The 26,515-nt window shown below is 40.2% G+C and overlaps 1 long non-coding RNA gene across 1 annotated transcript; it reads right to left on the reverse strand.

The window, feature by feature from the left end:
- Positions 1-12,780: 12,780 nt before the first annotated feature.
- LOC126251502 (uncharacterized) lies at positions 12,781-20,152 on the reverse strand. The gene is made up of 2 exons (XR_007545749.1): positions 17,590-20,152; positions 12,781-13,100 (listed from the first exon to the last, which is right to left on the reverse strand). It is a non-coding gene; the product is annotated as an uncharacterized LOC126251502 (long non-coding RNA).
- Positions 20,153-26,515: the final 6,363 nt, after the last annotated feature.

Raw genomic sequence — 26,515 nt, forward strand, 5'->3', positions numbered from 1 at the left:
TTTGTGTTTCACACAAATTGTAGGCTGATTAGAGTGGAAGAGAACATAATGTGAGTCACTTTTAAGTCATCATTCTGTTATGATTGTATGAAAAGACTATGATTGTGGAATGACTCCATTATCAAAACTAACACTGTATCACGAAGTATACTCGTTATGTCAAAATATATGTTGCTATTTGTTGTAGGGTTGCCATTGTAGGGGTCATGATGAGGGTGACTTGCAGAATGAAGCTGGAAGCCAATGAGTGAAGTTAACATGAATTTTATTATAAATAACATAACAAACAGAAATATCACTTACATGCAACAGAATCATTCACACTGAACTGAGAACAGCTAGAGTGCCAAATATATTCCTCCCTGTGGGATAGCTAAACTCATATTGCTGCAAAAGAGTTGTTTTGTGTATAATTCATGTCATTGATTATGAGGTCCCCAAAAGTTTATCGATCCACAAATAAGGTTGCTAATTCTTCTTCTTCTCATGGCATTACAACCCTGTGTGGGTTTTAGCTTCATCTACAAGTTTCCTCCATTCTGCCCTCTACAGCATGGTTCTCCACCGTCCTTGGACTCTGAGATAGTTTATATCTTCTTCCACGTCATCTATCCATTGTTTTCATGGCCTTCCTCTCTGTCTTCTTCTGGTTGGCCTCCATTCAACAATATTTTTAGTTGTTCTTCCAGTATCCGTCCCGAGGACATATCCAAGCCAAGCTATTCTTCTATTAAATGATGACTAACTGAAACCCTCAGCTGCCGACAGGTGTTGTTGATATACCTCGATGTGTACAGCTGAAAATGTGTGCCCCGACCGGGACTCAAACCTGGGATCTCTTGCTTACATGGCAGACGCTCTATCCATCTGAGCCACCAAGGACACAGATGAATAGCACGACTGCAGGGACTTATCCCTTGCACACTTCACGTGAGACTCACATTCCCAACTGCCCATAATTCTACATATGTAATGTACCTTATAAACATTTGCCCATCAATTCATTACTCGCACACGCTTTGGCGATTCCCGTAAGAGTTTGGGCAACCTGTGCGCATTCGCACAGACGAAGGTCAATGGCTGGGTAGCCTTTTAACTATATATATGAAGACAGTAACTGTTCTCGAAAGAACAAATACTGTTGATGACCGTGCAGCTTTCCCCTGGAATAAATGATGACTAACTGAAACCCTCAGCTGCCGACAGCTGTTGATGACATACCTTGCTGTGGACAGCTGTATGTACTGTATCCATCTTACTTGTTCTGCTTTGGGGCAGATGTTTGAATGCTACTCTACTCGGCATTGTTCCTTACATAATTTGCACATCATTGACCTACTTAACTTTTGCTTATCAACATTTTCATCCACCTTCCATTGCCTTCTTTGTCAATGCTATCACAAAAGCTGGTGGTGGAGCTTTTCTGAACTGTGCAGTTGCAAGTTACCCTTACTATATCTTCCCCACTTCTGAAATTATCCTGGCCTTGACCTATGGTAACCTACTGTCCCCAAACCCTCCACCCGACAGTTTCCGCCCCCTCTATCCTATTCACCTCCTCTCAGTTCGCATACCCTCATCCTCACTGTATATCACTGTCTGCCAACACACCCACCCATCTTTTCCCCTTCTCTGCTCCTCTCCTTTTGCACTCCCCCCCTCTCCCCCTTCCCCATAGCTTCCCTGCACTGAGCCTGGCAGCCTTGTCCTGCCACCAGCTTGTCCTTACACGGTCCGCCAGGCAGCACTGACTTCTCTCCCCACATCCATACCGCTGTCCCTCCCACTTTCCCGTCCATTCTGCACTGTCAATGTGACACACTTGCATTCTGACCAGAGATAGCAGTCATGTGCTTGCTTGTGTGAATGTGTTCCTTTTCCTTTCTGAACAAGGCTACAGCAGAAAGCACAAATTTGTGTCTTTTCATCTTGCCTGTATGCAACTAAACATCTCATCTTTACAATAAATAGCAATCCGTCCTTTTCATAACATTGCTGATATTCCAATATGGACTTTCCATTGTTCAGTTTGCCTTTCTTCAGAGGAAGAAATACACTTTCAAAGGAATTCAAAATTGCTTTTACTCTTTTGACAATAATTTTCAAATGGCAGTTCATCCACTACTTTAAACTGATTTCTGTGTCTGATGTCTCAAAATGATTTCAACAAGATGTCTATTTTAGTATTCAGTATTTGGTGGTCCATTTTCCTCTTCATCAACATTTCTTTGAGCTGGTGTGCTAAAGCCACAACACCTATTCACATTACTTTATTTGATGCCTTCTTGAAAAATGTGCCAAAAACAATTCTGATCAAGTGTGTGGAAACACTTAATGCTGGTCTACACATAGCAATCTGTCTGCATAAAATAAATCATCACAAATCTCATACTTCCACTTGACACAATCAACCGCTGGCCACCACTACCAGTCTGGGAAACAAATTTCAGTGGCAAGGGGCTATGCTCTTGCACAGAATATTTCAGATCATTATATCATAACTGACAAATCATAATATCGAACTATATCATAACTGACAAATTCTTCTGTGGACTATGTTAAGAACTAGTTTTTGAATAAATTTGAAATAAGTGCCAGAAGCGGAAACAATGACCTAAGTTGTCAAGGAAGAGTTCTATAATACATGGCAGTTTTCACATATTAATTTACTTCCCGAAATAAAAGGTGAACCTGGAAACTGGCGAAATTATTTGTGAATGAAAGAAGTGAGCCATAGATATCTATTGACACTTGTAAATCCTCACATTCTATTTCATCTGGTGTTGTCTTTCCAGTTTCTTCCGCAACCATATTTCTGCTGGGTCTCAGTATTACCTGATTGATCAGGGAGCACAAGAGTTCAAAGGAGCACATGAGTTCAAAATACCAAAAACTTAGTTTATATTTGTTCGCTCCTCACACCAGATTGAATACATTTCATTACTTTGCTAATCTCATTGCAGTAAGCAGGCTGTGATGACTACTTTTAACAATTGCCCTGTTTGCCATAGGATCAACTCTCCTTTCACTATCTATTAAATAATTAGCAACAAAATTTATCAATGAACTCTTTAGACTCTGGAGTCTAGAATACTGACATGTATCAGCCATTTTAGAATTCAGTGTGCGTTCAAAAAGAAGAAGAAACGCAGCCGACTCGAACACATTTCACCCCGCCAGAATTTTGGCAATTTGTTATTACTATAGTTAATAAGGTTAATATTCCACTCAGGGAATACAGAGTGAGGTGGCACAGTGGTGAGATACTAAACATCTATTCAGGAGGGCAGGTGGTTTCCTAAATCACTTAAGTCAAATGTTGGGATGGTTACTTTGAAAAGGACACTTCCAATTCGTGAGGGTACAAGATTTCCCAGATGTTTTGTTGCCAAAGTTTTTGAAAATAAATAATTTCATTGATTGAGGGGGAAGTCTGGTGCCAATTTTGGATATAAATCAACAAGAATTATTAGCAGAAGATCTGTTCATTTGTTCACAGAGAAAAATTGTACTGAATTTAAAAATTTAATTATTTTGTGGGAAGATTTGCTAAGGAGCCGGTCTTGTTTTGTAAGTTTAGTTATGTTATTGGGGTACTCCACATGAGACATCTCAGGAATATCAAAGCAATGATCGGCATCATGATGTGTGGAGTGATTGGCAGCAGCAAAGAATCTTTTCTGCGAAACATGATGTCATGGAATACCAATGACCAGAAGATTAATGATCTAAATGCTGGTGCATATGCATTGGTTTCTTACTCTGGAAGACTGGAGTTGGTTCAAAGGAGATGTACCTAACTGATTAACTTCAGATCCCACTTATAATAAAAGGCACAATAAGAGCCTTCATACAAATCAGGGTTGTTGAGTTCTGGTTTAGGATTAAGTAGAATTCTTCGACAGACATAAGAAGAGTTTATCAACGAGTCAAGGGTTCACAGACTGCTTGGAGCTGAAGACCAGCAACAAGGTAATTTAAAAATGTAACTGAACCTTCACAAGTTTCCTCTCCTATTCTTCCCTAACACAAGCATTTGCTCTGTCTCTTTATTATTGGTATCACCAAAAACACTAATGGCAGCAGTGACATTTTAAATGCTGCTCACAAAAAATCACAAAAGCATTATTTGATGTACACTGAAAAAAATTTGTAATTGTTCTAGGCCACTTTTAAAAGACTGACTTCATAATACTGACAACAAAATAGCACTTGTTCAGTTATAGCTTTAATATTAGAACAGCAGAAAATGTGATACCCCTAGAACAGTGGGAAGGGTTCATTTGCCTTTAATGAGATTTGCAATAAAAATCTACAGCTTAGTTAAGCTAAGGACTATATTTTTTCTACTCATTTGTATGTAATGCACAAACATCAATTACAGCTTTACAACAAAGTTGTAACACTTTTACATTACCATTTTAGGTACTAAGTATTGCTTGCCTCCTAAGATATGTATACTGTACCTAACATTTATTTCACTCGTTTGTGTGTAGTCAACTCTTTGAGCAGACTGGTATATTTCAAACGAATTTTCTGCAGATGGCTATTTTGTACTTCTCACAGATGTCATGGTCTTGTTTCCTTTACACATTCCAGTTTGCGCTTCTTTCTCTTTTCTGATTTGTCTGGTACTACAGCTGCTTCCTCGTTTGATTTGCTTTCATGCTATTGTCCTATTCTTTGTTGTTTCCTGTTCGTGATTTTATTTTTCAGCTGAAGAATGAATGTGTTCTTCTTCAGGTTCTTTTTAGTTGTTTAATTTACATGATCCATGCATGTACAGTGCCACGTCTAGGATACTGTAACAGACGTGCATTGGCCGCCTCCTAAAAGCAACCTTGGTTGAGTATTTATGAACCCTTAGAGCAACCAGTAATTTTTCTGGTTTCTCATTTGCTCATTGCTATTTCAGGATGTGTGCTGGGAATAAAGATGGCCATATTCTTCTTTGCTTGGTACACTGTTGGAGTGCATTCTGATTTATCAGTCTTTTTCATGATGAATAAATCCGCTTCAGTTGTAGTTGACAAATCCTTTATTTGGATAAAATTATACACATGACCCAGGTTTCAGGATGTATCTTCAATCAGCCACTCTGCGATGTTTATGTGTAATCAGGTGTCTCAATGGGGTTTGTTTGGTAGTCTGTTTATTGGTCTTGCTGGGCACTTATATGGTAAGCTACTTTTGACATTCACAAGTTGACATTTTATGGCTTTTATGTCTTCATTTTAATTTCTTAAGCCCATGCCAAATATCTAGTCATTCGCAGTTGGTTCATGGGTTACATTGGGGTGGCAATGTGAGCTTATTTGCTCAGAGAACATTTTCATGCCTCATCTGCATGGAATCTTGCATGCTACTTGAAAAATTTGCTGGATTTTGTGCATGACTGGTATGACTTTCTTATATGCAATCAAAGTATGACTTTATGTTCACATTTTTATGGGCCTTTTTAATGTTAATTAATTTTATGAAGAATTCCTCTTAGTTTTCCTTGTTATGTAGTGGTTTGTCAAGTACAACTGGATCAGATTTATTTATAACGAAAAATTTTAGCAGCCATTGTGCATGTCTGGCTAAGAGTATGTTGTCAGTGTTTGTCAAGATAATGGTGAAATGTAAGTCAGAATTGTTCTTCTTCAAGCAGCTTGATTTTGTTAGGGTATACCTTATTTACTGTTCCCACTAATGGCATCTTCATCTGTTGAAGATTCTTGGCAAGGTGAAGGGACGTGAAGAAGTTATGTTGTCATGTTCCTTCTTTCATTTAGAAATGGCTCCATGATGTGAAGACTGACATACTCTTCCAATGGCTGGTTGGCCTTTCTCCTTACCAAGATATGGATAGGAACTGCAAAAGTATCTGGATGCTATGTGTGCAGCTATCCAAAACACGAGTTCACATTTGTTGAATTTGTTAGGCACAAACTTTGTAAGCCTGCCCCTAAGTTTGCTTCAAAGTAACTGCTGATAAACTAGTATTTTCACTATAAGAACAGTGGAAGCAAAAGCACTTGCTCCCTATTTCACGACTTGTCAGCAGGGATGTGTGAAGCTTAAGATTACTTCTTTTCGAAGCAGACGGATCTGATAAGTTCACAGAAGATGACTTGTCAATTTATCCCTGATAAATTATGCCCCAAAACACGGCAAAAGGTAATACAAGGAAACATTTTTAGGGAAAAAAGGCACTTCTGACATACATGATACCAATCATTGCCTCCAATTATATGGTTCAATTTATGTTATTTATTTCCTTCCGAGCTTTTGATTCAATGTGTTTTATGATGCCCAGCATTGAATCATCAAAAACAAATTGTAAGGAACTTATGTCAGAGTCATCCACCTGGTGGCAGGCATATGCAATGAGCCCCTTCTCTCCTTCTGGGTGTTCAAAGTAACCTGTTTTCCATGCAACAGCATGTTAGCAGCCTTCCACTCTGTATCACTTCTAGCTGCCAACATCCTGTCATGTCAGGTGAGTCCTGAATCTAGTGAAAGAACTGAGATGGGGAGACATCTGCTGATAGCAACTGCTGCTCAGTCTCATTATCTTCATCATCAGTTGCAGTTGGTCTCCAAAGAAATCATGATCTGGAGCCGATAAGTCACTTTCTGATGAAATATCAGAATTCTCCAGAATATACAAAATTCTTCATTACTAAAAGCACGCTGATGTAATGTAACTGAAATGCCCATTGCAGACAAAAGAAAACCACTAACTGACGAGACGAGTACCACCAGCCACACATGAAAGACAATTAACAAGTTATGTTAAAGTCCGGTGATGAAATCTTTCCAAGTACATCACCTGAGGCAACAACAGCTGATTAAAATAAAATGCAATGCAAGTACCTTTGTAATTATGAGAACAGTAATATTCTAAAAAGGAGTTACAGCAGAGGCAACTGACACCTCACATAGTATATTTCATAAAATTTCCATGAAATTGTGGAAAATCAGTAAATTGTTGTACACTATTGTCAACACTAGAATAAATAAGGGAAAGTCACGAAGTCTGTTGAAAAGGTGTTACAAACTGAATGTTTTACAGAGGAAATAAAAAGCAGACAGGTGTCTTTTGACCCCTTTCACCGTATTAGTAACCTACGTTTACCTATGCAGCCATGACACCACAACAAGTGGCATAGACCAAAATCACTCATTCAATCACAACATTCACCGAAATAGATCTTAATCAAACAATGCAAAATCCAGGATGGAATGTAACAATATTATGAAAAGGAAAGTTGCTACTCACCATACAGCGGAGATTCTGAGTCGCAGGCAGGGACTACAAAAAAGACTGTCACAATATAAGCTTTCGGCCAACTAGGCCTTTGTCGAAAATAGACAGGACACAAACACACAAAGGTGCATGCCCGCGCAAATGCAACTCACACACACATGAATGCAGCCTCTGGCATCTCAAGCCACACTGCAAGCAACAGCAGCAGTGCATGATGGAAGTGGCAACTGGATGGGGATAAGGAGGCTGGGGTGAGGAGGGGGAGAGGTAGCAGGGTGGGGTGGGAGACAATTAAGTGCTGCTGGGGAGTGCACAAGGACGAGGTGCAGAAACGGTAGTGCAGCTAGGTGCAATAAGCAGGTTAGATGGAGGTCAGAGGAGAGGTGAGCGGGATTAGCAGAAAAAAGAGAGAAGTAAAAAGACAGGGCTGTGTAGTGCTGGAATGGGAACAGGAAAGGGGTTGGATGGGCAAGAAAAATGAACCATGAGGGTCACAGGAACGTAGGATATATTGCAGGGAGGGTTCCCATCTGCGCAATTCAGAAAAGCTGGTGTTGGTGGGAAGGATCCATATGGCACAGGCTGTGAAGAAGTCACTGGAATGAAGGATGTCATGTTGAACAGCATGCTCAGCAATAGGGTGGTCCACTTGTTTCTTAGCCACAGTTTGACGGTGGCCATTCATGTGGGCAGACAGCTTGTTAATGGTCATGCCCACATAGAATGCAGTACACTGGTGGCAGCTCAGCTTTTAAATTAGATGACTGGTTTCACAGGTAGCCCTGCCATTGATGGGATAGGTGATGTTTGTGACGGCACTGGAGTAGGTGGTGGTGGGAGGCTGTATGGGACAGGTCTTGCATCTAGGTCTGTTACAGGGATACGAGCCAAGAGGTAAGGGGTTGGGAGCAGGGACTGTGTAAGGATAGATGAGTACAGTTGCTGCAAGTCCTGGGCAGTACTGAGTTACGAGGGGAATGCTCCTCTGTGGCTGGACGGTGAGACTTTGGGAGGCTGTGCGAGACTGGAAAGATAAGGCATGGGAAATTTGTTTTTGTACAAGGTTGAGAGGATAATTACGATCTGTGAAGGCCTCAGCGAGACCCTCAGTGTATTTTGAGAGGGACCGCTCGTCACTGCAGGTGCGACGACCATGGGTGGTTAGGCTGTATGTAAGGGACTTATTGGTATGGAACAGGTGGCAGCTGTCAAAGTGGAGGTATTGCAGGTGGTTAGCAGGTTTGATATGGACAGAGGTGCTGATGTAGCCATCTTTGAGGTACAGGTCAACATCTAGAAAGGTGGTTTGTTGGGTTGATTAGGACCAAGTGAAGCAAATGGGGGAGAAGTTGTTGAGGTTCTGACGAATGAGGATGGATGTCCTCACCCTTGATCCAGATTGCAAAGATGTCATCAATGAATCAGAGCAAGGTCAGGGGTTTAGGATTCTGGTGTTTGGGAAGAATTCCTCTACATGACCCATGAATAGGTTGCCATAGGATGGTGCCATGGGTGAGCTCATAGCTGTATCCTGGGTTTGTTTGTAGGCATTACCTACTGATGGCTACATCAATACCTCTGTCCATATCAAACCTACTAACCACATGCAATACCTCCACTTCGACAGCTGCCACCTGTTCCATACCAAGAAATCCCTTCCATACAGCCTAATCACCCATGATCGTCGCATCTGCAGTGACGAGTGATCCCTCTCGAAATACACCGAGGGTCTCACTGAGGCCTTCACAGATCGTAATTATTCTCCCAACCTTCTACAAAAACAAATCTCCCATGCCTTACCTTTCCAGTATCCCACAGCCTCCCAAAGTCTCATCGTCTGGCCACAGAGGAGCATTCTCTTCGTAACTCAGTACCACCCAGGACTTGGAGCAACTGTACTCATCTATCCTTACACAATCCCCGCTCCCAACCCCTTACCTCTTGGCTCGTATTCCTGTAACAGACCTAGATGCAAGACCTGTCCCATACAGCCCATACAGTTTGGGGTACTGGCAGAAGTGAGGCTGTTAGGATGGGGCACGAGTCGTGCTTTGGTAGCTCAGATGGTAGAGCACTTGCCTGCGAAAGGCAAAGGTCCCTAGTTCGAGTCTCGGTCCGGTACACAGTAAAATGGCTGAGCAGTTCCTCAGAAGCCATGTATGTCTGTAGTCAATGCTAAGCAATGCTTGAGATGGTGTAAAGAGCAACACCACTGGATAGTGGATGACTGAAAACAAATTATTTGAAATGATGAATTACACTATATCCTGTGGCAATCTGATGGAAAGGTCCAAGTTTGCCAAACACCTGGAGAACAATACCTACCATCATATGTTGCATCAACAGTGCAATACAGGAGAAGTGGTGTTGTGGTATGGGGGTGTTTTTCTTGGTTAGGGTATGGTCCCCTTATTGAGGTTAAGAAAACTCTAAATACAGAAGGACATGGTCACATTTCACAGCATTATGTACAGCATGCAGTAGATCATCCGTTCAGAGATGATAACTCATTGTATCAGGTGACATGCACTGTCATAAAGCAGCACCTGTGGGGCAATGGATATGAATTGGCCTGCCCAGAGAACTGACGTGAACCCAATGGAACACCTTTGAGATGTGTTAGACCCTAGACTTCACTCCAGACTCCAGTGTCCATCACTACCTGCTCTCATTTCTACTCTTGAGGAAGACTGGGTTGCCATTCCTCCACAGACATTCAGATACCTCACTGAAAGTGTCATCAGCAGACTTCTAGTCGTCATAACGGCAAAACATGGTCACACCCTGTATTAATGTCCACTAACAGTCGCCCAGATACATTTGGATAGATAGAGGTGGTTGATGTGCACCAAAAACATTTCTTTACTGACCGACGCTTTTGCTCATGTAGATTGATGACCGTGTGTACCTATAAATAATGTATACATTAAAAGTCTGTAACACTGTCAACCAAATATATATTAAAAATGAGCTGACAAATGGACTAAATATGACAGGTCTTGTTAGAGATCAGCACTATTGTTGATGCTTCTCCTAGCGAACCCGCACAATAGAAACTACATGAACTGCCACTGCTGTGAAAGCTCCCTATATTCCAAAGATGAAAACACACTAGGAGACTACATTTATGCTTGAGTGCACTTACGGCATATCTGGCTCTTTGGCTGAAAGCTTTTGGTGGCAATTTGTTTCCACTGGTCATAACCAATATGGTGACAGTATACGGTAGCCTATAAAAATCACTTAATCTAATGATTTCTTTTGGCATTTTGATATGGAGAGCAGGAAGAAAAATAAATGTGCTGACAGTCTAAACTGTAGTGAACCCAAGGGCTTGGGTTAGGCTGTAGTGTGACAATTTGGTTGTGAGTGATGAAGCCAATGAATCTCAACAAGAAAATAAAACTGCTGTCATTGAATGACATGTAGTGCAGCCTGAGATATATATCTGTCATTACAATAACCTTCTTGTATGTCTTATTAACAATTCTGATGAGAATTTCAGCAATGTGGTTAAATTATTACATAATAGAACAAAATACCAGCTAACTTTATTTATGAACCACTTAAAATTACAAATAAGCTTTCTTAATGGCTGCCAATGACGGACTCACGATTCATCATGTTAACTTCCCTTTGTTCATCATGCCAACTGTAGCACGCAATGTAAAAGTTGTTTGTGCATGTGAACCCACAAAAAAGCTGCCGCCCCCACCCCTCCACTTTCCAATGAATAATGAAGAAGTACACTATGAAACTAATATGGGCATATGCCACAAGAGAGATTTGTGACTGTAGTAACTTCAAAAGTACACCTTTCTACTTTAAATACAAGTGGTCACAATGAGGACTGAAATCAAGAACTTCTTTGAAAGAGGATAAAGAAATTTAATGAGAATAATTTATTTGTAAATTCAAACAAGATCACATATTAGTAAACAGTACAGCACACCCACGCCAACAGGGATAAATTTTACACAACTACGTACATTGATCACACCTTGTTTATGCTAACAAACAGTTATGCACATAAAAAACTGTATTGACATGTTAAAACAGTTATACAGAGTGAACCTCGACTCCACACAAAATTTCAAAAGTTGTTCAGAGATATTTTTTTTGTCAATCCTGGTATAAGGGCCCAGTGATCTTTCATTACACATTATTGAATAATTTCATTTAATATAATTTTTATGCCAGTTTATATTTGTATCTGTATCACACTGAAAATATCTGCACAACAATGCAAATGTCGACAGTAGGTGCTGTGTGTCATGTTTGGAATTAAAACTGATTTGTTCACCCAAATTACTAGTTGCTGACTACTAATATCCACTTTGCTCTTCAGCCTCAAGCTTGCCTCCAGTAATGCTCAGTTCTATCTCAGGTTAATTCTAACAGCAATGTTAGGGTTATGTTAACAGAGTTGTATTTCAACAGAGTTGCATAAAAGTACGGATCGGTTTACTCGCGGAAGAGAGAGTCAATATGAACCTTGTGTATGGGTTCACTGAATACAATGGAAAAGAGGCACGACACACTGCTATGCTGGTCCTGCAGCAACAGCAACCATATCATACTACTTTGCTACTGTACACAGGTGCATTACTCCGTGTATTGTGTTGTATGTTGGGGGTGATTACATATTGAAGGCTTTTTCATTGCTGTGAAGTCACTTTCACAGAAGCAAGGTAATTGGGGTAACAAACTGAATAAATCATAAGTACATTATTCCTTTACAATGAGTTGCTGGAGACCTCAGGCTTCTCACACTGAAATATCCAGAAAATACCACTGAATAACCTGCAAAGTTTTGTCACAGGAATTTGAGTGTGTAGGCCAATATATGAATGTTTCTACTGTTGTTTTTCTCCTTGTCTCAGTTAGATTCAAGTTTACATATGTGAAATGAGAGAAGTGACAGACAAATATGTGAAAGTTTCAAGAGTGACTTAGAATCATATTTCAATGCGATGGCAATGTAATTAATTTTAATTTTTTAACTCTTACGTGAAGTATCACTCTGCCAAATGATCCAAGGGCAAAATACTGCTGCTGCAACTCTGAGGCTGGGAACAGTGGCCATGTGCATGTGAGTTGTGTTTGTGTGAATGCGTCCATGTGTTTACTGTTTCGGAAGAAGGGAGCTTGATATTTTAGCAGTCTTTTTCATTGTGTCCGTCAGTGACTCAGTACCTCCTCTATGTGGTCAGTAGCTCCTATCCTTCCCATATGATTGTTATTCCATCCGAGACTTACCATAGTTTGATTTTGTCAGACTTTTTTCAGTCATTCTCAAACATAGTAAATCAGTCTGGGTAAAAGTGGATTACTCTACAGTGAAATACAGTTGGTGACAAATTAAGATTTGCTGTCAAGTTGGAACTTTAGTCTAGGATTCTATCTTTTCTGGTCAATGCTCTATCTGCTAGGCAATCTGAATGTAAAGAACAATTCATAACTATAATTACTATAAACTATGTGATTGTGGAAGTAAGAAAAATGGAAATAATTATTATGTAGGATCTCTGTTTATAAAGTGATTTATTTTTTCCCAATTATTCTCTATATTGATGTACAGTTTCCTGTTCAGTGATTCGGATCTCCACATTTGGATGTACAGCTTTGATGTGCTGGTTGAGATTGCTCCTGGTCTTGAATCTTTTTGGACAATTTGGGCATTGTAATTGTGGCTCTTTTCCACACACATAATGGATGTGCTTCAGAAAAGAATTTCTTAATCTGTATTCCTTTCCACACCGTGGACATATGACCTCATTTTGTCGAAATAAATATGCCTGCTCATTTAAATACTCTGATGGTGTGTTGGAATAATCACATTCACCTGAAACATACACATGTAAATTAGTTCCAGTGTTATACTACCTAGATTACCTCTTGTAAGTTTAACCACTTTGTGATATAGTATGTGTGAATTTTATTTCTGTCACAAATACTAAAAGCTGTGTTGTGAATGTTACAGTAAACACTAGGGACATATTAATCAACAAGAATCTGTTTAGATTAACAAATTCATCCACTACAAAAATTTAATGTGGTTCAACAAGTTAAGATTTCCATTTGTTGAATCTCAACTCCAAAGCGTCTCCTAAAGAAGGCCATCAATATGTTAATATTACTAAAACTAAATATGAGGACATTCAATTGTTGCAGAATTCTGTAAAAGATAGTGGACATGACAATATCTTTGCACTAAAAACATTATAATTCTTTAAATATTCAGCTCTAATTCATTTCTTTTTTCGAAGACTCTTGACTGAAAACGCCACATCTGACTGCAAATTATGAGACATTCTGAGTTGAACGCATGGAAAAATGGTTGGAGTGAGGTGGGTCAACATTTAAGACACTGGACTTGTATTCAACAAAAGCAGCATCCAAATCCTCAGTCAACCATCTGGCTGTGCAATCAAACACAAATTTGGTATCTGTTCTTTTGGACAAGTCCAAAGCACAGAAACCACTCATATACACATCCAAATTTAGTGCACTGAATGTAAATTCTAAGATTCTTTGGAAAGACCACAGCCTCTTTTCTGCCTCATCTTTATTCAAACCTTAAGTTGTACTTTGTATTCCTAATCACTCCATGGTCAATGAGATGTTAAAACATAACCACATTTTTTTTTCTTGCCAGTAACTGACGTGTGTTTCCTTTTCTTCACCAGGTGTGTTTTACCTTGATACATCAACGGCGTTGTACTGTACAATGTAGATTTTAACTGCTTTAATCATTTTATGGCACTAAATCAGAAGCAGTGCATGGGAGCATGCATTGCTATTTTGGTGGTTAAGCATGTACCACAAATTTCCTTGACACTTCTTGTTTTCATGGGAACAGTTACACATTTTTAGTCTGTGTTTTTCATGCCTTTAGTCCTCTGCATGTGTGTAAACAGGGAAACAGTTATGTTAGAGACCATAAACTGCTTCTAGTATAGTGGTATACAATCATGGAAGTATAAAGTAAATGTTGTCTTGGGTTTTAGTACAATGTTACTGGTGAGCAAAATCTGTAAAATAAATGAATAATCATGAAGAGAAAATTTTCTTGAAACACATAATCCAATCATATTTAAATTTACAAAATATTAGGAAGTACAGGCTACTACAGAATGTATGCTAAAGAGTATTGTATAAATATCACTGGATTTCTTTGATGTGCAACACTGCTATGCATTGTGATGCACTGCATTACTTGTTGAATAAACCATTTATCATATTCTATTTTACAATCACAAAAGCACAAAGATTGCAGCTATTTGCCTGGGAAACTGTTATACTAACAACAAAACAAAAATAGGCCAACACACCCTGGTTCCAAGTTTTTCTTGATTCTGAGGTTAAGGCCAGAAATCATGCTTCCCACAGTCTTCAAAACTGCACTGCTCCCCCCCCCCCCCCCCCCCCCAAAGCAAAGAAAAACAAGCTCCAGTTTTTACTGACATCAATACAAAGCATAGTAGAACCACTGATGTAAGGAACAGGAATAAGTTTGGAAGGTTACTATTTATTTCATGTGTGGTTCACAGAAAAAAGTTTAACTTTCTTTTAAGCACTCTAATTATTTTAGCCAATGTACTCAGTTTTATCATTTATTCTTGATTAAAAATAATATGTTCCATATAACATGTTCAACAGACAATGGTCACTCACTCACTGAATATAACTTCCAATGTTTTCTAGTAATATCCTGAGTAACTGAGTACTTTGTAAAATGGTGCAAAATGAATATGGGTTCTCGGGATGTAAATAATAATTGGTGGTACTGGTGTCCCAAGTGTTTACTTGGCACAAAGAGAGGGAAAAATGTTGTACTCGCTAAAAGGGATTACTTGCTGGAACATCAAACTTTTTCCTGTATCATAATCATGTAAAACTAGATGCTGTTTAATCTGATTTTTCACTTCTGTAAAATATATAATTAATTTAACATCATTTTTCACAAGATGCAGTCTGTGACGGCACGCCACTGTGAGTTGATATCACAAATAAATACAAAGCACTGAGTTCATAATTTTAACAACTCAACTGCACATGGCAAATAGGGAAAATGCATAGATGGCATAACAAAATCTGATGCTACCTGCTGTGTTTGACAGTGTGGTAGATTCAAATGCCATGCCAGTTCATCCACTGTGCTGTATCTGATTGCACAACAGTTTGGATGCTGTGCCAGTTTATCCACAATGCCTACGGCTAGAGGGTACAGAGGATAAGCATTACTCAGTCACAAGTGCACTGCTTGTGATCACCGTCTGCATCACTATGTTGTAGTTTGGATTTTATAAGGTGTCCTGGACACACCATCTGTCAGTCTCTCATGTAATGTATTGCTAACTACTTGTTCAACTATTATGACGGCACCCACATTACAGGCTGGTATCTCTCTTTCCTTGGCTTTGACTTGAACTGAAATTTTTGTGCATCTCTGTGCCTGAGCAGTTGGACACTCGGCTGTAACCTCTGATTTTGTGCCTTATCAAACGTAATTAACTGATTGTAGCTCTTTTGTGTATTTATTGCAATAAGAAGGGTTTCCATTATCAATGGCTATTTATTCTCATTAGTTTCACTAGTATGAAAGTTTGTTTATCCATCAAACATTACTATAACATGTAATCACCTGATCAACAAGGTTAAGAAAATATATTTGTTTTCAAAAATTATTTGCTATATCTTCCAAAAACCATGTATTGTATATGACACACAGGCAGTCCAGGTAAGCAAAATGTAAAAATGAAATTGGGTAATATATTGATTTTATGTTTTGAAATTTGTTATGAAAAGGAACCTAGTACAAAAAATTTATTTGATTACATTATAGTACACTGAAAACTAGTTTTTACATTCATATAGAGGTTATTCTGTGAGACACGATATTTGTGGCCATACATCATGTGGTATGCTCCAAAACAGTTTCTTTCTTTTACTAGACACAAGTGAAATGACATTCTGGCGGCAGACCTTTGCTCTTACACTTTTGCAACTAGGCCTTCTGCAACGATCACCCCCATCACTAACAGTCACTGGTATGTGTAATGTTCCTGTCATCCTTTTTTGTTGGCTGAGATGGGGGAGTGGGAGTTACTGTTTTGTTGGAGGATTAGATACTGCATCTACATCGTCTTCACTACACTCTTTTGATGTCATGTACTCTTTTTCAGCATGGGCCAACCCCTCTGATACCTGAATCTTGAACTTGAAGCAATCCATTATTTCTTTGCTCTTCATTTTCATAGCAGTGTGGTCCCACCTTTTTCTCAATCCAAAGAGCAGCACTGGCAAAATAAAAATAAAAAAAGAAAGATATTGAACATACTGTTCACTTCCTAGTTTTTACAGTGTGCTTGTATGCTGCAATGATGCTGTTAAATAAATTAGCATCTTCCATATTTTCATTGTAGCTTTCAATGACATGTTGTCTGTTGATGCTGATATACTGTCTGGCTTTCTTAGATCACCACTTGCTTTGTCCTACGGGCATTTTACCTTCTGCAGACATATCAAGGACTACTGGTTTGTTGTCATGCCATTTGGCAACAGAAATCTGTCCATCTCCTCATATGGAATGGTCAGTTACATCACGGCATGTCTTTCTCATTTCATTGTCAGGCTGGAGCTTACTCTCTATTAGAGTTGTACTTAGTTGAACAATACCAGTTACCTGACAACCATGTTCAAATGAAGACGTTCAGCAGCTCAGCAGATGTAAAGTACTACAAACTCTAACACCCAGTCACAATACAAACTGCAAGTATTATATTTGGCAATTTTGTCACAACTTTGCCATCAATATTTAAAAAAACCATAACCTTCCAGTATTGTATTGCATATTTCCTTGTAAATAAAGAAATGCAAAAGTAGTTCCCTCATCATCACTTGATATTTCATCAAGTTCTGACAGATTCCCATAAAAGTGAAGGCTTCTCCAAGCTCATGAAGTATCTCATCTTCTGACACTACAGAAAAATATTTACTTATATTACATTAATCAAATCATTAGTTTCTTACTATTAAAATTATTATTATTTATTGTTATTATTGTAACTACTTCACTTATTAACACTCAATAATAGTAAAATGTGCCAACAGTGATAGAACATTACTGCTGAATATTTACAAATGAACAAACATTTTTATAAGATACAAATCCACTGTGCCACAGCCAACACACACGTGAAACTCATTTTACAAAATAGTGAAAAGTAATATCTTAGTGCTGCAGGCGGCTAATATTCCATTCCTTGGCAATAAGATACAATTGGTTTAAGAAAGACAGGACATGGATAAATGAATAAAAACACACTTACTGAACCTCAACTGTTCTTCCACTGCACGCATTAGGGAAGCAATGGCTAACTTCAGTAACTGCTGACACAGGGTGCTGAAACTCACTGTAGTAGTTAGTGATACATTGACTAACATGAACAAACTGCTGACATGTGTCTTTGGCATTACATGTGTTCTTTATGCAGACAAAAGTTACCTGTTCTGTGTGTTGTATACAACACACTGGAAACGAAAAGGTTATGAGGATAATTTAAACTAGTCCACCAGGCAGAGTGGTTCGGCTACCATTCGAAGTCCACAATAGCAATGCATCTGGCGCCACCAGTAAACTGTCTCATTGATTCCAAGGTGGATTCATCAAGAGGATTCATCAATATAATACATCGCCAAGGAAGATAGATTTTTTATCGCTAACTCTAAAGCCTCTCTAATGCAGCTGTTACCTTTCATATTGTTCTCAGTATAGAGTATAGGTTAAAATGTCATATCCAATGAAATCACATTTAAGTGTTTGTTTGCAGTTATGCCCATCCCTGTAAGCTATCAGACTGTGGCCGTCATAGTATCGTGTAACATGTAAGGAGCCATAACTGCAGAATGCACTACAGCATGAGTTGCTCAAAAACATTGGATTTTGGCTCTCCCATCGCCTGTGATAGCAGTCACATGTACACCAGGTTACAGAAATCATGGGAGAGCAATATGCATATGATGGTGGTAACATCGCGTACACAAGAACTGAAAATGCAGTGCATTGGCAGAGCTGTCATTTGAACTCAGGTGAGTCATGAAAAGGTTTCCAACATGATTATGGCTGCACGACAGGAATTAACATATTTTGAACACTAAATGGTAGTTGAAGCTAGATGCATAGGACATTCCGTTTCAGAAATCATTAGGGAATTCAATATTCTCAAATCTGTGATGTAAAGAGTGTGCTGGGAATGCCAAAATTCAAGCGTTACCTATCACCACGGGCAATGCAGTGGCCGAGGAGCTTTCACTTAGTGAACAAAAGCAGCAGCATTTATACAGAGTTAACAGTGCTAACAGACAAGCAATACTGCATGAAATAAACACATAAATCAATGTGGGGCATATAGCGAACATATCCTTTACAGCAGTGCAGTGAAATTTTGTGTTAAGGGCTGTGGCAGCAGATGACAGATGTGAGTGCCTTCGCGAACAGCACAACACTGCCTGCAGAGCCTCTCCTGGGCTCACGACCATATCAGCTGGCCTCTAGACTACTGGAAAACCATGGCCTGAGTTTGATTGTGGTGCACACCCCACAAATCCACCGATGCAAGCTGTCAACAAGGGACTGTGCAAGCTGGTGGTGCCTCTATAATGGCGACGCTGTGTCAAAATGGAATGGGCTGGGTCCTGGCCAATCAGATTGCCCAACATGAATCCCCTCAAACATTTACAGGACGTATTTGAGAGGTCATTTTGTGAACAAAATCCTGCACCAACAACACTTGCGCAATTATGGACGGCTATAGAGGCAGCATGGCTCAGTATTTCTGCAGGGGACTTGCAACAACTTTTTGAGTCCACACCACTTCAAACTGGTGCAATACACTGGGCAAAAGGAGATCCAACACAATATTATGAGGTATCCCATGACTTTTATCACCTCAGTGTATGTTGCAGTATGAAATTTGTGGTTTCTGGACAAATACAAGCCAATGCAATGGCATGGTTGACAGAAGCTTAGCCTGCAGCAGATTACATTGAAGGACTGGCACAGAAAGATTCACAACCACTGAAGAACTTCAGCATCAAACACTGTGAGTGAAGCTGTATGAGTTCATAAAAATCCTTGGGTTAAGCTGGCAATCATCCCATGCTGCGGTCCCACTGTGTGTTCCAGTATCTATAGTCATCACTTCATTCGACCCAATATAACACATGCATCAGACTCTTTGCAGCATGTCCTGTAGAGGTAAAATATCAAGGCGAGAGAAATCCACTTCTGGGACACTTAGTACTGTCTTCTGCATACTCTATCACGTACCGATTATGTTATGCTTCATAAAAGAAAGAGAACTATCTACCAATAAGTGCCAAAAAACAAAAAGCGGTAGGATAGTGGCTTATTGTTCTGTAATACTGCTGCTCACACTGGTCACGACCACATTAATGATATGAGAAAACGGAATCAATGGATTCATGATGTCCATCCTTACTTACATGCAGGATTTCATCAAACCCACACAACTAGAGTCGAACAGGACAGTCCCACTGTTTTGTTTGTCATGTAGAATTATAGAGCCATGTTATGCATCTTGTGTCAATAAATGGACTTTTCGTAGCAAGACAGGTATCCACAAAGACAGCGTAGCTATGTCTGGAGTGACACAGACTGTCAGAACAGCAAAAATTGCTGCTGCCATGCCAAGGAAAGGGGCTGCAAGAGGCGTGCCAAAAGAAGTGCAACCAACAACAACAATGGATGCAGGAGACATGTAATCTTTTCAGATGTGTCCCACCTATGCGTAAAGCTTCATGATGGATATATGTGTGTGTGGAGGCTCCAATTAGAACAAAAAGGTTAGACTGCATTTCTCACAGTCATTGTCATACACTAATCAGCCAGAACATTATGACCACCGACCTGCTATCGATATAAACCTATCCAGGTGATAGCAGCATCACACACACACACACACACACACACACACACACACACACACACACACACACACACACACAGTGCATGTAGTATCAGTAAGCGTGTTGAATATGGGGAAACATGCTAAGTTGCAGGCAGGCACAATTAAAGGACACTTAAACATAAGATTTGGACCTCAGCCTTAGTCAGAAAAAGAGAAGCACACACCATTCTCCTGGCAGCTCGGGTCAGAATTCCATGGTCATGGGCCCTTTTCAGTCGTAGTTGCTGATTTTGTGAGTTAACACTGGCACATGCATGGGTCTTGGCTGCGGAGACCCACTGTTAGGAGTGTTCGGTGCACTGTGTGTGTTGAGACACACCTGTACTCTGCTCAGTATTAAAGTTGATGTTAGTTGCGTCACAGTTTGCCACCTATCATGTTTTACCAGTTAGCCCAGCCTACAATGTCTGACATCTGTAATGAGGGGTGCCCACCCAACGCCACGACGCCTGGACGTGGTTTCAACTAGGTTTCACCACGTGTTTAACACACTCACCACAGCACGCCTCAAACAGCAAACAGGTCATGCAGTTTCTTAAATGCTCATGCTGAGCCTCCGGGCCATCACAGTCTGCCCTCAGTCAAACTCAGATAGATTCTGGCATTCTGGCCAGAGCTGGCGGTCGTGTGTGCAAGAGGTTTGCTTGTTTGGTGAATGAATGGTGTGTGTTTCTCTTTTCCCGACAAAGGATGAGGCCGAAAGCTTCTGTGTAAGAGTCTTAATTGTGCCTTTCTCCTACTTAGCATGTTATCTTTACATTAATTAGCAATCTATCTTTTCCTATATTGTTGATACTCCTGCCTGGAGTTTCCATTGTCTGAATGGGGAAGGCGGCTAATCTATCCAAGTTTGACTGAGGGCAGACTGTGATAGCTAGGCACGAGAATTTTGGAAAGTGCACAACTGTTTGTTGGTGAGTACTTTCAACATACGACAAAATCACGTCCAGGGGTTTGGACGGTCACCTCTCATTACGGATGTTGGACATTGTAGGCTGGGCAGACTGGTAAAACCGGATACGTGGCAAACTGTGGCAGAACTAACATCAAACTTTGATGCTGGGCAGAGCACAGGTTTGTCTGGACACACAGTGCACTGAACACTCCTAACGATGGCCCTCCGCAGCCGACAATCCATGCATGTGCCAATGTTAACACAACAGCATTGCAACTACAACTGAAATGGGCACATGGCCATTGGCATGGGACATTGGTACAGTGGCAGAGCATTGCAAGGTCTGATGAATCCTGATACCTTCTTCATCATGCCAATGGGAGGGGCTGAATCCGTCATCTTCCAGGGGAACAGCTCCTCGACACCTGTGCTGCATGAGATGGTTAGTTGGTTTAAGGGTGGGAGAAGGGACCAAACTATGAGGTCATCTGTCCATTGTTCCTAATAAAACAATGCCACAAGTGTAAGTATAAAACGGAAGAAACATATAACACAAAACGGAAAGAAAGGAAAAGCCACAAGAATGAAGGGAAGGCAACGAACAGTAAATGGAACAAAAGAGGACAAGAAAACAACATAGAGATGCTAGAGACAGAAGAGAGTATAACATGAAAGCAGATTACAGTGGCTGGTGAACCACGAGAATAAAAATGGAAAGCCAGCCACTTTGCAACACATTAAAACCTCCACCCTAAAAGCACTAGGGTGGAGGACACAGAAGGACAAAAAGACGCGTGCTAAAACCTACATAGAAATATAAAACCCACCCTCATGGATAAAAAGTAAAACTAAAGCTGCTGTGGAGGCATTGTCGCCCAACACCGAAGGCAGGGTGCTGGGAAAGTTAAAAGTCTGCTGCAGAGCGGCTAAAAGTGGGCAGTCCAGCAAGAGGTGGACGACTGCCATTTGGGAGCCACAGTGACACTGAGGTGGGTCCTCGCGATGGAGTAGGTAACCATGCGTTAGCCATGTATGGCCAATGCAGAGCCGGCAGAGGACAACTGACTCCCTGCGAGAGGCCTGCATGGAAGACTTCCACACATTCACAGTCTCCTTAATGACACGCAGTTTGTTGTGTGTGCTGTTATGCCATTCCGTCTCCCAAAGCCGGAAAACCCTGCGGTGTAAGACAGAATGCAGGTCAGTTTTGGAGATGCCTATCTCCAGAAGCGGTTTCCGTGTCGCCTGTTTGGCCAGCCTGTCAACAAGTTCGTTGCCAGGGATTCCGATGTGTCCTGGGGTGCACACAAACACCACGGAACGGCGAGACTTTTCCAGGGCATTGGTGGACTCCTGAATGGATGCTACCAGAGGATGGCGAGGGTAGCACTGGTCGATAGCTTGTAGGCTGCTCAATGAGTCAGTACACAGGAGAAATGACTCACCAGGGCATGAGCAGATGTACTCAAGAGCATGAGATATGGCCGCCAGCCCTGCAGTGAAAACACTGCAGCCAAATGGCTAGGAGTGATGCTCAATATGTCCTCCATGAACATATGTGAAGCCTACGTGACCATCAGCCACTGAGCCATCAGTGTAAAGCACTTCAGAGCACAAGAGTCAAGAGGAAGTGACAGTGGAGAGCGGCGGAGTTAATGAAGTCCTTAGGGCCATGCAAAAGGTCCAGACGAAGTTGCGGCCGAGGCGTACACCATGGAGGCGTACATGAACGGATCGCAAGTAGAGGTGGTAAAGGGAAGGACTCCAGTTCGGAGATAATGGACCGCATGTGAACCACAATCGTTAGCCCCGATCTGGGCCGCCGATGCGGGAGATGGACTGCTGTGGGCGGGAAAAGGAGACGGTAATTTGGATGCTCAGGGGAACTATGAATGTGTGCTGCATAACTGGCGAGCAGTTGCGCACGTCTGATCTGCAGTGGAGGGACACCAGCCTCCACCAGTACTGCGGTCACCGGACTCGTCCTAAAAGCTCCTGTCGCTAATCGAATCCCACAGTGGTGCACAGGGTCGAGTAAATGCAATGCTGAAGGAGTTGCCAAAACATGCTCTCAACAGCTTCACTGCTGCCGTAATTCATACTGGAGTCCCCTAATGAATTATGTGCACTCATCTCTTTGATACAAGAGAAATCATTGTGGGAGCTGTTTCATGAGGTCTGCGAGAGATGTCTCTTAGTCTAAAATGACATGAAGACACAGACACAGGGAATATATTGTTACCCAAATGACAGACTTATTCTGGTACTTGTGTGTGAGCAAAGAGAGATGGGGAGGTGAAAGTAGTATGAATATTCTACAGTACAATTTTTGTAGTCACATCCCTGCAATAATTACCAGAATGAAACTGTGCAGTATGTGCACAACTCAGTGAATTTGTTCTCTAATAGCCAGCAATTTCCCCAAAATCAAAGCTGCAGGAGAAAAGTGGGTAAATCTAGGATACACATGGTTAAGGCACTATATTTAATTCTATTTTGACATCAATTCAAACACTTATTGTAAGAAATGACAGAAAACAACTAACTAGAACATCTTAAAAATCACACCATTCTATAATTCCTTAGAAGATAGTCAGTACTTTACACAAAATAATTTTTCATGATGGCTGAAAGCCAAGACAGATTTCAGAACCAAGGATTCCTTGAAGAACTATTTTTTTTTTTTTCTTAATTTTTCTCAGTTACTTTGCCATGAACTAACTGGTGGGAACATTCCTGAACGGATGCATATTTTCAGCAGTGATGTTTTATTATCAACTTCATCTATCTTTCTTACTGCTGTGAGTTCAAAAGACAAGTGTACAAAAAACAGCTATATAGAACATAACATTTAATGGCTTTGTTCCAATTTGTCCACTGAACTGCAATTTTCACTACTGTTTCTACAGTTTTCTAATGTTCTAATGGGTGTGAATTCCTAAGGGACCAAACTGCTAAGGTCATCAGTCCCTAGAAGTACACACTATTTAAACTAAGAATAACACACACACACACCCATGCCTGAGGGAGAACTCAAACCTCGGGCGGGAGGGGCCGCGCAATCCGTGACATGTCGCCTCAAGCTGCGGGGCCACTCCGCATGGCCCTATTAATTATTACTTACCAGCAGAAGCTCCTTTTATAGGTTTGCTATGACAGATCATAATTGCTTCTTCTGTTGGACAATCATTTACTGCATATCACAGTTTTCAAGAAGCAGCTGACTACTCCATGAATTATTGCACATTGTTTCAATATCAATATGCCGAAAAAACACAAGAACAATTAATTTACAAAGCACTTATTTTAATTACCTTTGTTTTCCGTACCACAGATTCAAAAAAATCTTAAAATAGAAAAAGAAACAGACTCCACAAATCTTATACTTTGGGTACAGATCATGTGGTAACTGAATTACATCTTCCTTTTGGGCGGAAAAAAAAAAGGTTACTGTCAATTTCATTCTCTATGTATTATAATAGTCAGTAAAATTGGTGTTTTGTCTATAAATGTCATATGATGATAAATTTCTATGGTGTTTTTATACCTCTGTAGAAACAATACATTTAATAGGTCCAGGAATCATTTATCTACAGAATTGTTCAAAGAGGACTGATACTCCAGTTCAAAATTTGGTAGTACCTTCCTGCTGCTATCAATGACAAAGCATAAAATATATGTGATATGAGCACACGAACTACTGTATTTTATGGACTATAAGATGCTACAGACTATAAGACGAACATTCATTTTCAAGCAATTTAAAAATAAATTATTATTAGATTCCAAGTACTTCTTGAAAGACTTAACCGTAATGTCTTCTCTCACTCTAGACCACAACTGTCTTATCCACAGAATTTTTCAAATGACTACTAAACTGATCTAGTACAAGAAGAGAACTCTTCTTCAATAAAGCACCTTTCTTTCTCTTCCACACACTGTTAATGCATAATTCCATACCAGCCTTGTCCACCCAACCCTTGTAATGTACATGAAGAACAATACCTGGAGAATTTCAGAAGGTTTTGGCATTGTTTTGCACTTGAAAATGATCACTGGATTAAGTTTAGTACTGTCAGCACAACATGAAAGGACAATGGTATAGTCCTGCAGCACCGAATATATGGCCAGTTTTAAGACTGGTGGTGATTTTAAATCAAACACTGAACGTTTTTATATTGTCTGTAAAATACAATATCATCAATAAAGAAGCATAACAATCTCAATGAGGACTATTTCACAAGCTGAACTATAAATTTCGTGTATATTGTTGAATGGTATGTGCCTCATATCACAAAAACACTGAACAATTGCAAAAATAACATCCTAACAAATGGTTTCATTGGCTAAGTTGTGCACAACTTTGCTGAAATTGGACTTAACTCAAAATGGCTACATTTAAAGTCTTGCTCATCTTCAAAAAAGAAAAGATGGCATCCTTTAAGTAATACTGGTTAGTCTTCGCAAAAGACTCTAACCAACATGACCCCCCCCACCCCCCCAATGATTAATAACATGCTGCATACTGATAAAATACTCAGCATTTTACAAGTCTCTTACGGACAAACTCCCAACCCCCCACCCAAAAAAAAATAAATAAATAAATAAATAAATAAATAAATAAAAATAAAAAATAAACAAATATAAATCACAACATCAATTTTATTTAGGCAATCCCCATTTCTACCTGAAAGATGTTCCCACTTTTCTTTCCAGTTGTTAACTGTAGCAATGTTTGGTTAGAGCTTATAAATCTACGTAAAATGAGGTGACAAAAGTCGTGGGATGAGATACCTGATAATATTGTTTCGGACCTCCTTTTGCCCAGCATATTGCAGCAACTCAATATGGCATGGACTCAACAAGTTGTTGGAAGTCCCCTGCACAAATATTGACCCATGCTGCCTCAAATAGCTGTTCATAATTGTGAAAGGATTGCCAGTGCAGGATTTTGTGCAGGAAATGACCTCTTGATTATGTCCCATAAATGTTTGATTGGATTTAGGTTGGCTGATATGGGTGCAAAATCATTCACTTGAATTGTCCAGAGTATTCTTCAAACCAATCATGAACAACTGTGGATGGTGACACAGCACTTCATCATCTATATGGCTGCAAATGGTCTCGAAGTAGTGTCAATGATCAGTTCAGATGAACCAGAGGATCCAGTCCATTCCGTGTAAACACAGCTCACACCATTATGGAGCAACCACCAGAATGGTAGCAACCTGTGTCCATGGATTTGTGGGGTCTGTGCTGCACTCAGACCCTACTATCGGCTCTTACAGAGTGAAATCAGGTCTCATCTGAGTAGGTCACAGTTTTCCCGTAGTCTAGGGTACAACTGATATGGTCACGAACCCAGGTGAG

Source organism: Schistocerca nitens, chromosome 4 (assembly GCF_023898315.1).
Source record: "Schistocerca nitens isolate TAMUIC-IGC-003100 chromosome 4, iqSchNite1.1, whole genome shotgun sequence".
NCBI classification, from domain to species: domain Eukaryota; kingdom Metazoa; phylum Arthropoda; class Insecta; order Orthoptera; family Acrididae; genus Schistocerca; species Schistocerca nitens.